The 13,021-nt window shown below is 43.1% G+C and overlaps 1 protein-coding gene and 2 pseudogenes across 1 annotated transcript in view; 1 reads left to right on the top strand and 2 right to left on the bottom strand.

The window, feature by feature from the left end:
- Positions 1-13,021, top strand: part of LOC101575050 — a 783,209-nt pseudogene that overhangs the window by 249,858 nt on the left and 520,330 nt on the right.
- Pde4b (phosphodiesterase 4B) overlaps positions 1-13,021 on the bottom strand; it is a 358,385-nt gene that overhangs the window by 240,818 nt on the left and 104,546 nt on the right. The gene's annotated exons all lie outside the window — the stretch shown is intronic.
- Positions 11,187-12,856, bottom strand: LOC105742519 (annotated as a pseudogene).

The following is a 13,021-nucleotide window of genomic DNA, read 5'->3' as shown; positions in this document are numbered from 1 at the left end:
GTCATGCCCTGCAATTTGCGCCCGTCCAGCATCCTAGGTAGGTGGTACGCATGCTCACTGGTTTTCACAATCACTGTCTTAAGATCCCAGGCTGGCGTCAAACATTTGACATCCAAATGAAGCCCAGTGCTGTGGTTCGAGTGGTGATCCTCAAAATCCATGTGCTGACACCTCGATTGGCAGCTTGCGGTCCTGTTGGTGCGTTAAGTGATGGGACCTACGTGGGAAGAATTCAAGCCTGTGGGGGCCCCAGCCCATTCCCTCACCCCCACCTGTGCTGTGCGTGCTGTCCCTGATGTGCTGATGCACCACAGGTCCGAAAGCAATGAAACCAACTAGCCATTGGCTAAAACCTCCACAACTGGATCCAAATTGAAACCTTGTCTCTTCTTTAATTGGTTTTCTCAGGTATTTTGTTACAGTAATACAAAGCTGACTAACACTCATTATCTGAACCATTAGGCAAGAAAGTTCATTTTAATGGAAAGTCATAGGCTTTAAAAATAACTACATCATGTTCATAGCAGTATTATTCAGAAAATCCAGGAGGGAGAGACAACCCAGTGCCTACCAACACATGAACAGATAAACAAATGAGAAATCCTCAATGGAACATTACTCCGACTTCCAAGACAGTGAAATTCTGATGTATCCTGGAAGATGGATGAAGTTTGAGGACTTTGTACTAAGTGAAGTTAGCCATGTATAAAAACAACAATGTAGGGCAGGCCAAATAGCTTAGCGGATTAAAAGCAGGCACAGGGGCTTGGGGTTCAATCCCTGGGCCTGCCATGTGGGCCCCGCTCCCGGGGCACACTGTGATGGCAATTGAGACTGGGCATGGTGGCGCTCGCCTGTAATCCCAGCTCTTGGGAGGTTGTAAACAGGTGGATGACTACGAGTCCCATCTAGTAGTGAGACCCTGAACAACCTGTAGACCCCTCCCTAAAATATAAATAAATAAAATAAATACATAAATAAAACAATATGAGGCTCCTTGTAGGAAGTTTGCACAATGTTCAAGTGCATAGAAATGGGAAGCTGCGTGGCGGCTGCCGGGCACCGAGGGTAAGGGGAAATAAAGCCAAGTTTTAGTTGGCGAAGATGCAGAATATCCTGGAGGAAGATGCCCACGGTGACCCTCAGCAACACAATCATAGTTGAAGTCACTGGGCTGTGTACTTGCAAATGGTCAGAATAGTAAATGCTGTCACGCATATATATTCTACCAAAAGAAAAAAGAAACGTGCCAATTCTTTTAAAGTGTGTAGAATAACTGTTTAAAAATCTTGTATAAAATTTATATCATTTGAGGCTCTGACTGATTGATCTTGGGATGCGAGTCTTCTCGTATCAGTAAGAATCTTGGGTGCCTTACATTTGTGATTAGAATCACATCCTTTCATCATTTGCCTAGAAATAAACCATTTGATGGAGTTTCTTTGTTTTATCCAATAGTTTACTTAACCTTCAAGATGGCTTTGTTTCTTCCACATTTGCTTCAGAAGTGCTCCAAAGCAAGCTCAGCTCTGCCCAGCCTGGTCGTATTGGTCAGCTCACCATGTCTGCAAACCTACTGACCCAAGGCACCCGCAAGATCCCAGGCAGATCCTAACCAGAGAGGAAAGGCGACAGCAGCACAGCTGTGGCAGCGACAGCAGCCGAGGCAGCCTCCTAGACCATATTGCAGTGAACGCTTAGAACATACTCGGTGTTGCTTTAATCTCTCTAGGTATGCGTTCCCTCATCTATTCTCCCAACAAACATGTAAAACAGACACTCTTATTGTCTCTCCTGCCTCAGAGACACTAACCTTCTCAAGTGTAGCCAGCAGGTACTGTGGAACTAGAGATGGTTTGGCATCAGAGCCTATGGCTTTAACCACGAAGCGTTCCTACCCTCCCTGACTTACACCAGGAACTGCGCACCTTGGTTTTTGCTTCATTGTCCACAACCACACTGACCAGTTGGTTTCTGTTCAGCCATGGGCCTCTCCTGTTCCTCTAGTGACGGATCCCTGCAGCCAGGTGGGACACTGGACTTTCCCCAGTTAGTTTAGGCTGCCTAAAGTAGAATCAATGAGGAAACCAGGAGGTTCCACTTCCTATACACACCTCTTCCCTAGTTAGAAATGTCCAGAAATTGCTACCTTGACTGTGTATATCATTTATCATTCCCTGAAATGTTCATTAATTTCTTCTCTTGATTGAAAACTAAACAATAATTAAGGTCGTGTTCACCAGCATTGCTCAGTATTTAAGAAGGCATTCAAGCTTCTTGCTAGAACAGTCTGGTTTATAGGGTGTCCAAACCTTAGTCTAACACTGGAAATTTACGTCAAGGTTAACACTTCCATTGAAAAGTGCCAGCAGTGAGTGACACCTTGATCTTTCTACACGTGTGCAAATCAGAAATCATCTAATCTGAGAGTATTACACGAAAATAAACTGAGTCACCTGTGTATTATTTAAGATTTCCACAAATTCAATTCCTGATACCCTACTCACAGAGCCTATGGCAAAAAGAATCCAGGCACTACTCACCCAGACTTTTAACTTCACCTAAAAAACTATCGTTACGCTCACTCATAAAATTATCTCATCATCATTAATGACATTTCTTATTCTTGCATGTAATTTAATGAAGAAATTCTAAGAAACAAAAAATAATTTGTAGAATTCCCAAGACATCTGCCGTCCAGATCCTTACCAGGACATTCTGAAACAGAATCTCACAGACGCGATGTCTTAATTACAGTGCATTAATTACCTTATTTCCTAATGATCAGGCACAGCGATTAGCATGGGATATTTTAATATCTTATTTCCATTATTGCAGCATTCATCTCTCCATCTGCCTTTACCGAAACAGCACTGGCATCAGTACGCTGGGCAGAGAAACAGCCACTGAAGAGAATCAGGGAGTGAAGCCAACGATTTGGGAACGGGGCTTTCCATCCAAGTGACAGTTTGATTTAAATTCAACAAAAACCTAGGGTTCAGCAAGCTAATTTCATTAGAAAATGACACCAAGTCATTTCTTTGGTTTGATGAATCCGTTCAATCGAAATAATTTATAACTTCTCTGTAAGAAGACACTGAGTATTTTGGACATTACACGATAAACACTAATACATATGCATAGACACCACAATGTTACCAATAACTAGCATTAAAATCAATGTACAATTCCTTCATGGTTGATGACGTTGACCATTTTTTCTAAACCTTCTGGCCATTTGTATATCTTCCTTCGAGCAGTGACCTTCACAGTCCTTTGTCCACGTCTTAGAAGATTCAGCTGTTTTCCTGCACTGAGGCATATGCATGTTATGTATTAGACCCTTATTAGATGTATGGTTTGCAGGCATTTCCTCTGACTGTGTAGCATTTTTCACTCTGTTGATTATTTTCTTTGTCTCACATAAGCTTTTTAGTCTGAAGCAGTCCCTTCTTTCTTTTAGATTTATTTTTTATTTTCTTTATTTTAGTACAGGGTCTACAGGATCTACCAGGTCTCACTACATAGATCAGACTCATAGTGATCTGCCTGTGTTCAGCCTCCCAAGCACTGGGATTACAGGAATGTGCCACCACGCCCAGTCTCAATTGCTGTCTCAGCGTGCCCCAGGGGTGGGGCTGGTATGGCATCCCAGGGAATGAATCCCAGCTGCTGCATCTGCCTAAGCAGGCATTCTAATCTGCTGAGCTATTTGGCTGACCTTCTATGTTTGCTTTAGTTGCCTGTGTTTGGGGGGGTCTTTGCCCAGACCAGTGGCAGGAAGTATTTCCCTTGTGTTTTCTTCAAGTAGTTTTACAGCTTCAGGTCTTTATGATCAAGACTGTAATCCATGTGTTTTAAGTATTTATGCTATATGGCAGACTTAGAGGGTGTTATGTCAAATTCACAAGGCAAGTCAAAGAAAAGCAAACACTGGATGACCTTACGTATGTGTGGAATCTAAAAGAACAAACTCATAACAGCAAAGAACAGCACAATGGTGACCACGGCCCGAGGCACTGAAGTGCAGGGGAGATACGGGTCCTAGAATGTAGAATTTCATTAGACTGGAGAATCTATTGCATGAAAGGCAACTGCAGTTAATGACAATGGATTGCACATTTAAAAACTGCCAAGAGAGTAGATCTTAAATGTGCTGCCCACAAAACATGTTAGGTATGTGAGACAGTAGAAGCACATATATCAAAACATCTCATATTCTATAAATAGAAGCAATTTTGTCAATTTAAAATCATTTGAAAATGAATGTGTATCTTTCTTTAAAATCCAGGTGCAGTGCCTCAACTCAGGAGTTGCCATAATGTGCAGAGATTTGCTGCAATTGTTCTTCGCAATGTTCACTCCACAGCAGTGGAGGCTGAGACAGCTGTCACTGTCTTGGGCTGCCACTTACAACACTGAGATTGATCGCATCCACCCAGAAGCTTAAAATAGTGTTGTATCTCACAACAGCCGATTTGTCTTTAGAAAGTCTTGCTTTATCTATCTCATAAAAGCCAGAACCATGAGAGCTTCTAAAGGGAAAAATGCCAGGAAAGAAATCGGCGTTCTGCCTCAAAATGAACACATCTACACGAAAATACACCACATCCTGATGGAAGGGGGCTCGCAAATGAAATCTCTTTTTAGTCATCGTGCTGGATTTACCATTAAAAATTTCACGGGAAGATAGATATTATTTGCTCTTTTCTTAATTACTTGATCAGCTGAAAGCTTTTCTAAGTGCAGAAATGAAAACACTTTTTAAAACACATCATAATCCCTAATAAATAGAAGATAGGTTGACATCAATAATCCAAATTTATTACTTTACTTATTTATTTTTTTGTTTTGTTTTTTGTTTTATTTTTTGGCAGAAACGGGGATTGAACTTAGACCCTTGCGCTTAGCAGGGAAACACTTATTCTACTGAGCCATCTCCCCAGCCCCTATTACTTTATTTTTTTAATTTTAGGTACACACTAAAAATAATGAAGGATGCTTCTTAATCTCAATTTAATTTGTATGTAGCTGCTACACTTTTCTGCATTCACGGTGGCCTATCACTTTCTCTTTCCCACAGGTTTTGCAGTACACCCTGAATTTTACCCAGAGACCATGGGGAGGCCCAAAATGTTCTCACAGATCAAACAGAGGGAGGATAGCGCAGCTAATTCCTCATGCATAGAGGCCATTGTGCCAGTTCAAGGACGTGGACCTACGTTATATTCCGCCATTAGTATTTATTTACTTATTTTTCTATGAATTGAACACTATGCTGAAAATCACATGGAAGGCCGAAAGATCACTGGGAGATTCACCAGGAAAAGCCACCCTTGCTAGAGCTCTGTCATGCTGAAATGAAGGCTACTGCATCACCGAGAATACATATATGAAAAATGGCCCTTTCCAATAAATGAACAGTTCTAGGACCAATCTCCAATAGCAGACAGGCTGGCCCCACATCAGAGGTCTGAACCACAAAAAAACAAGCCAGAGAGGAAGAGGAATCTGTTGCCAGGAAAAGGAGCAAATGGTTTAACGTTCTCGCACTTGAGAGACACGCCCGCATCGCTGCCTTGGCTCTGGTTTTGGGGGTACACTCACCTGAGTCAGCGTGGAGAGACCTAGGATTTGTCTTCATTGCCTGCAGTGGTCTGAACAACAACTTTTAACCTCCAGGGGAAGAGCCCCGAGATCCTTCCACAGCACAGGCCCACTACCAAGCACGGCAACAGCCTGCAAATATGCTCGATACGCTGTCCCAGCACTAAGGCAAACACTTTTAGGGAACAAAAGTGATCTTGCTTCGCTGCTAGTAAGAGCCTAATTTATTGGTTGTAGCATATATTCTTTTCCTAAAGAACCATTAAGATCCTTCTTTTTGAATAACTGATTTTCTAAAAAACACACTTTATTGTATTGTCTGGTATCTCCCGCTAAAAGGCAATTTTCACTATTGCAATGCTGTTTGAGGCATGGTAGGTCAAGCACTTGGAACTGAAGAGCTGTGATCGATGAATGCGCTGGCCAGGGGTGCTGATTTCTAGTCCAGCAGTCATGAGCTCGCCGTACTGGAAAAGCGCTGCGACTGGGAAATGGGCCCCAGCACTCCCCGCTGCGGACGGGAGGAGTGGGCCTCAGGGCGCTGAAGAGCCCTTCTCTTTTGCTGTTTTTTCCCAATAACAAAAGATAACTGCTTTATTTTATGTTATTAAGTAGATGTTGCACTCCAGTCAAAATGTCAGAGGTGCTCTGAAGGGCTATAAGCAGAAGCCACCCATGAGGGTTCTGAAATGACCTCAGATATTTCCTCACAAATCCCAAGCTGCACGACTGACTGAAATAGGCCAAAGAGCTAAGTGCAGTAGTGACGTTCAATTACTCAGTTTGGCCGCAGTGAAATGAATCCCAGTGTTGCACACGCACTGTTGGAAAGATGATTTACGATTTAAAGAATTTAGCCTGTCTGGGCCTTTCTCTATTTTCCTAACATTTCACAATTAAGACCAGTTAGGCAGACACATTTATCTTTTCTGAAAACCCAATGGGGTTTCCCCCTCCAAAGTAGATTACTAGCTCAAAGCACAAACCCTTTTCAGAAAAATAAAAATCTCTAAAAGATCTAAGCACAAACAACTGATGCCTATTCAAATTAATTATTAAAACCAAAGGAAACATCTCAAACTCGTAGAATCTTTCTAGCCATGCAGAGGTAATCGCAGAGGTGTGAGGTATTTTGGTTGAGCAGTGATGGCTTTCCTGGGTGGTCTCAGTGCACTGTGCACCCAGAACACCTTCCTCACAATGCGGGGCGCAGCTACTGTCCCTCAGTGCCGGCACTGCTGTGGGAGCCTAGCCAGCTGCTGGTGACGCAGCTCCAGCGTGGCTGCAATCAGACTGACCACAGAGAATTCATTTTTATCCAGTTGACTGATTAATTAAGCAGCCATTTATCAGGATCCCAAATCTGTCCTTCCACAAAGCACACTTTGTAGGGGAGAGGAAAAATGAAAATGCAAACACATAGCATATCAGTAAAAAAGAACAAATACAGCAGAATAAGAGGAGAAAGTAAGAAGAGATCAGTAAATTAAATAAGACAACTGGCCAGAGAAGGCTCCTTTGACAAAGGTGCATTTAAGAAAAGGTTTGGATGAGGTAGGGAGCAAGATGGGAGATTGGAGAGGGGGCGCTGCAGGGTGACGGGGAGGGCTGCTCTACGGTGATGGGAGACTGGGGAGGGCTGCTCCAGGGACCCTACAAGGAAAGAGTAGAGTTGGAAGGCCGTGGGTCCATGAGCACAGAGGCCACATCTCACTCAACTTAGTTATGTTGCACATCCTGGGTCCCAGTATACGCTTGGGATTGGAACAATTTGACTTTAACCCACTTTTTGACTATTCCACACCCAAGAAAGAAAGAAAAATACTTCTTCCTTAGCTTAGGTCTAACAGCAATGGACCTCCATGTTATCTGCATTTACTGAAGAACAATTATGTGTCTAGGACCGTCACATCAAAAAAAAAAATCATTTTCATTACTTGGTTTAAAAATGTTCTTGGGTCTATGATTTCATTCAGTGGCACAGCACCGTCCAGCAAGTGCAAAGTCCTGAGTTCGATTGTTGGTACCAAAAATAAAAGTAGCTTCCCAAAATATGTATTATCCTATTAAGAATGACAATAACATAAATCACTAAAATACATTCCTTCAGTCTAATGGAAACTTTGTACCCCTTGAGAAATAGCTCTCTTTTCTTTATTTTCCGACTCTTTATGAGATGGACCTTTCAATTAAAATAAAGTATGAAAAGCATTATGTCATAGAGAAAGGTATTTCAGTTGTAAAGTTAAAATCATTCAGTCCTCAGTACAAAACACAAAAAATAAACCTCCATTAAGAAAAAACAATTCAACTGAAAGAATACAGCAAAATGTAAAGTTAAAATCAGAATCAAACTCAATAAAAATATAACGAAGATGCCAATTAATTCATTATTTCAATTTTTTAGTTTTTCACCAACTTAGGAACAAGGCTTCTGAAAATCAGATTTACATGGAAGAAGTTACTGAAGATACATTACAGTAATTCTACTTTCCTGGTGGTCAGGTTTGTTCACATGTGCACACTATGTGTGTGTGTGTATGTGTGCGTGTGTGTGTGTATGTGTGTGTGCGTGTGTGTAATTCACAAGGTACAATATGTTTTTATACAGATTTAATGGAAGCTAAAATCATAATCTGAAATAAAGCTGTGAGAAGTCATTTATGAATAGTTAAGTGCAAATATTCCAATTAAAAATGCTTTTTAATGCTCTAATTTGATATAGAAGCAAGTCCTTGAAAATTTCAAAAGGGGCCCATTCATTAGAGTCTGCAGAGGTCCCTTCTTGATTGTTAACACTCTCGGTTTAGTTTTTCTTAGAACCTAGAGAGCAGAATTCGAAACGGACCTCTTGAAGAGCCAGCGGGTGGGCTGACATCTCCAGCTGCTGGTGGAAAGGAACCATTTGAGCTGCTTGTGCTCCTTTCAAAGCTATTTTATTTCACAGCGAATGCTTCCAGCCATGGTTTAATACTCGAGCAGATTACTCCTCCCACCTGAAATAACTAGAAAACTGGACAAAATCAGAGGGACAATCGACTCAGTGCTTCCCGATGAAGGTAGAGGAACCGGGTGAGTTGGGTGAATGTCCAGAACACAGTCCTACGGCAGCTGCCACCTGACGGTTCAGCGCAGGAGCAGACAGCCAGAGGCACTAGAGTAGGAAAGAGATCAGAGTCTCCGAGGTCAGGGGCCAAAGCCTGCAAGGCAGAGTCCAGAGATGAGCTCGGGGACATTCTACGGAGGCCTTGTGAGGCCGGCTGAACACTGAGGTGCAGCTGTGTCAGAGGAAGCTCCCCCGGGCTAGGGAAAGCAGCCCAGCCTGGCATCTCTCAGCCTCCGTGTAGAGTTAATCAGAAGCAGTGCTTCCACCAGCCCACGCGGGTCCACAGAACGTGGGTAACACGCGCATATTCTTCTTAGTGTAATACTACAGGTTGGTTAGCTTTGATGATTGAGCGTTGGGCTCGTTCCAACACAGTCTAAAAGCAAGTTACAAAACAACCAAACTGATTCCAAGCAGCTCAACCATACCAGAACAAATACCTATCACTTGTATTTAAAACATTCAACAAAATCTAGCTTCAAACAATGGAAAATCTACAAATAAGAAGCAATTAATAAAAAGATGAGAAAATAAGATCAATCAGTAAAAAAAAAAAAGAAAAGAAAATCAACAAATACAAACAGACCCAGAAGTGACACAAGTGGTAGAACTTGCAGATGGACATCTATAAAAACTGCCGCAAATGTTTCCAATGTCTCCAAGCAGACAGAGGGAAAAAATGTAGGAAAGAAACAAGTGTGAGACATAGGAACCACCTGGAAATTTAGAGAGGAGGACCATGATGTCTAAAATGAAAACATGCGATGTGTTCTGTTGCTAGCAGAATAAATACCATGAAAGAAAAAGTAGCAAACTCAAAAAAACATGAAATCAGAACTCTTTGTGCTTTTAATGCTATAGACAGGCTACACACACAAAAAAAAAAAAAAAAATGGGTAAAGAAATGAGAGTGTCAAGCACATGAAAACATCCTCCACATCCTCAACCATAAGGAAACCATAAAGGAAAGCTACCCAATGAGGACCTATAGGTGTCCATTTGAATGGTTGAAATAAAGTAAGACTGGCCAGCACTAAGTGTATGACAGTGGGGAGCCCCTACAATTCTCAGCCACTGCTAGTGAGGGTGTTAAAGCCAGTGGGGCAAACACCTGTGTCCAGCCCTGAACACATATGCACGAGCCCACCCAAGCACCTCTTCTGATATACTTAGGCATTAGAAATAAAACCATGTCCGCATCAAGCCCTGTGCTCATGTTCATCTCAGTCATTAAAACAGTTCAAAACGGAAAGACGATCCAAATGCCTGTCAGCTGAGAGACAGATAAGTAAGCCAGGAGGTGCTCCCTCCAGACAGCGCCGACCAGAAAGGAGCAACTGACTGGACTGTAAAGCATGGCTGACGTTCAACAGACTGGCAGAAGGAAGATGGTGGCCACACTGCATGCGTGCTCTAGAAAAGACCAAACTATGGCGGCAGAAAGAGCAGCTGATTGCCAGAGGGTGAGGTAGAGGGAGGAGCCTGATTGCACAGTGGCAAGAGGGAAGGTTTTACATTCGATGGCAATGTTCAAGATAAGCATTTTTCAAAAGAAGTATAGCGCAAGCCACATAGGTAATTTAAATATTTTGCTAGTTACATATAATAAAATGACACATTAATTTTAATAATGATGTTTTACTTAGTGCATCAAAATAGTGTCGATTTACAAAACATGAATTATTAGGAAATGCTTAAATTTTTTTCCTACTAAGGCTTTGAGATCCAGGTGTTTTTAATAATTACATCACAACTTAATTAGGCATAATTAGGCTGATGACAGGCGTTTGGCACTGAGAGTCCTCTTTTTGATCATGTTCATGGTTACATAACTGGATTCATTTGCAATAATGTGTGGAGCTGCTGCACTCTAAGCTGGTGCAGTTGACTGTACGTCAAGTACCTGTCCACAGAGCAGATCTGACAAATAGCCACAGTAGTTGATCTGGAGGCCTGCTAATCAGAGCCGGGAGATGGGTCAGTGGCATAAGCGCTTTCTTGGTAGGCCTACTACCATAAAACCCTTCCCATGCACACTTGAAGGAAAACCTCAAGGGCACAGAACACATAAAGAAGCAATCTGGTGTGAGGATTTTGTAAGTTCATAGGGAAAGCAAGAACGATGCAGACCATGTTACACGGCAATCCATGGTGCTTCATGTAAAACTGAAGTAGCGTGACCCAGCCTACTGCGGCAGGGCACACCGTCAATCCTAGCTCCCAGGGACATCGAGGGAGAAGGTCACATCTTCTTGCCTGGCCTGGGTAACTTAGTAGTTTAACAGGACCTTTCTAAAATAAAAATTTAAAAATTGTTAAAGTACCTAGTCATACACAGAGTACCATAGTCTAAAATAAAATTAGCAATTCAATTTCAGGAAGTCGTATCACAGATTCTGAGTTACAACTGACAAGAGACACAGAGAAAAACTGGCAGGTTATCTTTGGGTGAATCTTTTTTTTTTTTTTTAATGGTTCAGGCATTTTATTAGACCTTTGGCGCCAGGTGTGGCAGGAAGGCATCAGTTCCATCTGGAATGGTGCCCTGTGGAGCCCATGTCAGGCCTGAGGTGGTCCGGCTTAATTCCCCATGGCGCCCCATGGCGCTCTGTAGAAAATGATGTAGTATCCAGTCATCTGCCAATCATAATAAAAATAAAGTCTCTGTTCTGACCACTCTTCAGGTCTTCTTGGGAACAAAAGTGTGCAAAACCGTTTAAGCACAAATGCAGCTTTAGCCTCAAATAGTGTCAGTCCCACCTTCCTCTGATAAGTTTGCTTGGCTCAGCAGATGCAGAGAGGCTGGCTTGTTCTTCTTTTAATTTCTTCCACAAGGTCTTCTCTTTGGACATCCACCTCTTCCCTGCTGGCCACCAAACGCAGCTTGACGACCCCATCCTTGAGCTCCTGTTCACCGATCATGGCCACCAGGGGGATGCCTGCTTCCTCACAGTACTGCAACTGGTTCAGTAACTTTGGGTTCTTCTTGTAGAGCAGCTCAGCCTTGATACCAGCATCCCACAGCTCTGAGACAAGCTTCAGTCTCTCTTCCAATAGCTTCTTCTGTGCAGATGCCACAAGCACCTGTGTTTCTGTGGTCCGTACCTTCTCCTCTGAAGCCTCTAGTCTCTGCTCTACGATGGAGAAGATTCGCTCCACTCCAATGCTGAGCCCCACACAGGGCCCCTTGCGCCCTTTGGGGTCAAACATGCCCACCAGCCCATCATAGCGCCCTCCAGCAGCCACACTGCCCACACCAAGGGGCTCTTCCCCTGCCTGGGCTGGGATCTGTAGTAGCACAGCTTCATAGATCACCCCTGTATAGTAGTCTAGACCTCGAGCAAGGCTCAAATCGAAAGAGATCTTGTCAGCAATGCCAAACAACGTCAGATACTCAAACAGCAGCTTCAGATCTCCCAGACCTTCCAAGGCTTGCTTGTTTGGGGATAGTTTAGGATCCTGGAGCAGTTGCTCCACCAGAGACACAACATGGCTTTTCCAACCATGTTGCTGGACATAGTCTCCAATGCGGTCAGCCACTTCAGGTGCAAGGCCCTTCTCTCCCACCATCTCATTCTTGACATCCTCCCAGGATACCTTGTCCAGCTTGTCCACTGAGGAACAGATGGTACGGAACTTGCTATCTGGAACACCACAAATAGCGAACATGCCATCTAGGATGCGTCGGTCATTGACCTTGACCAGGAAGTCTCCTATCTGAAGTGAACTCAGGATCTCACACATGATCTTCAAGCACTCTGCATCAGGGATCATAGGGTCAAATTGCCCAGCAATGTCAAAATCACACTGGTAGAATTCCCGGTATTGGCCACGGGTCATGGCTGGATTATCCCGCCGATACACCTTTGCTATATGGTAGCGTTTAATGTTGGTCAGTTTATTCATTGCTAAATACCGAGCAAAAGGAACAGTGAGGTCATAACGAAGGGACAGCAACTCCCCACCCTGGTCCTTTAGGTCATAGATAAGCTTAGAGTCTTCTCCATACTTTCCAGTTAGGGTTTCCTTTAGTTCAAACACGGGTGTATCAATCACTTCTGCACCATGGCGTTTGAAGCAGCGGATGATTACATCAAAGACCTTCTCCCTAACTGCCATCTGCCGGGGACTGTAGTCTCTTGTGCCCTTTTCACTAGCTACACCACCATCTTCAAGATCTGAAACTCTGTCTTCACATTCACTTAAACGGTTTTGCAAGCTTGTGATTGAGAGTTTCATTTCCTCTATATTTCTTTGACTCTGCTTCATGCGATCTATTTCTTTCCTGTATTGCTCATTCAAGGAATC

The sequence above is a fragment of the Octodon degus genome, unplaced genomic scaffold (genome assembly GCF_000260255.1).
Source record: "Octodon degus isolate 3935 unplaced genomic scaffold, OctDeg1.0 scaffold00057, whole genome shotgun sequence".
Taxonomy (NCBI): domain Eukaryota; kingdom Metazoa; phylum Chordata; class Mammalia; order Rodentia; family Octodontidae; genus Octodon; species Octodon degus.
Note: the sequence above shows the minus strand (reverse complement) of the source record. Positions and strands in the feature narration are given on the sequence as shown.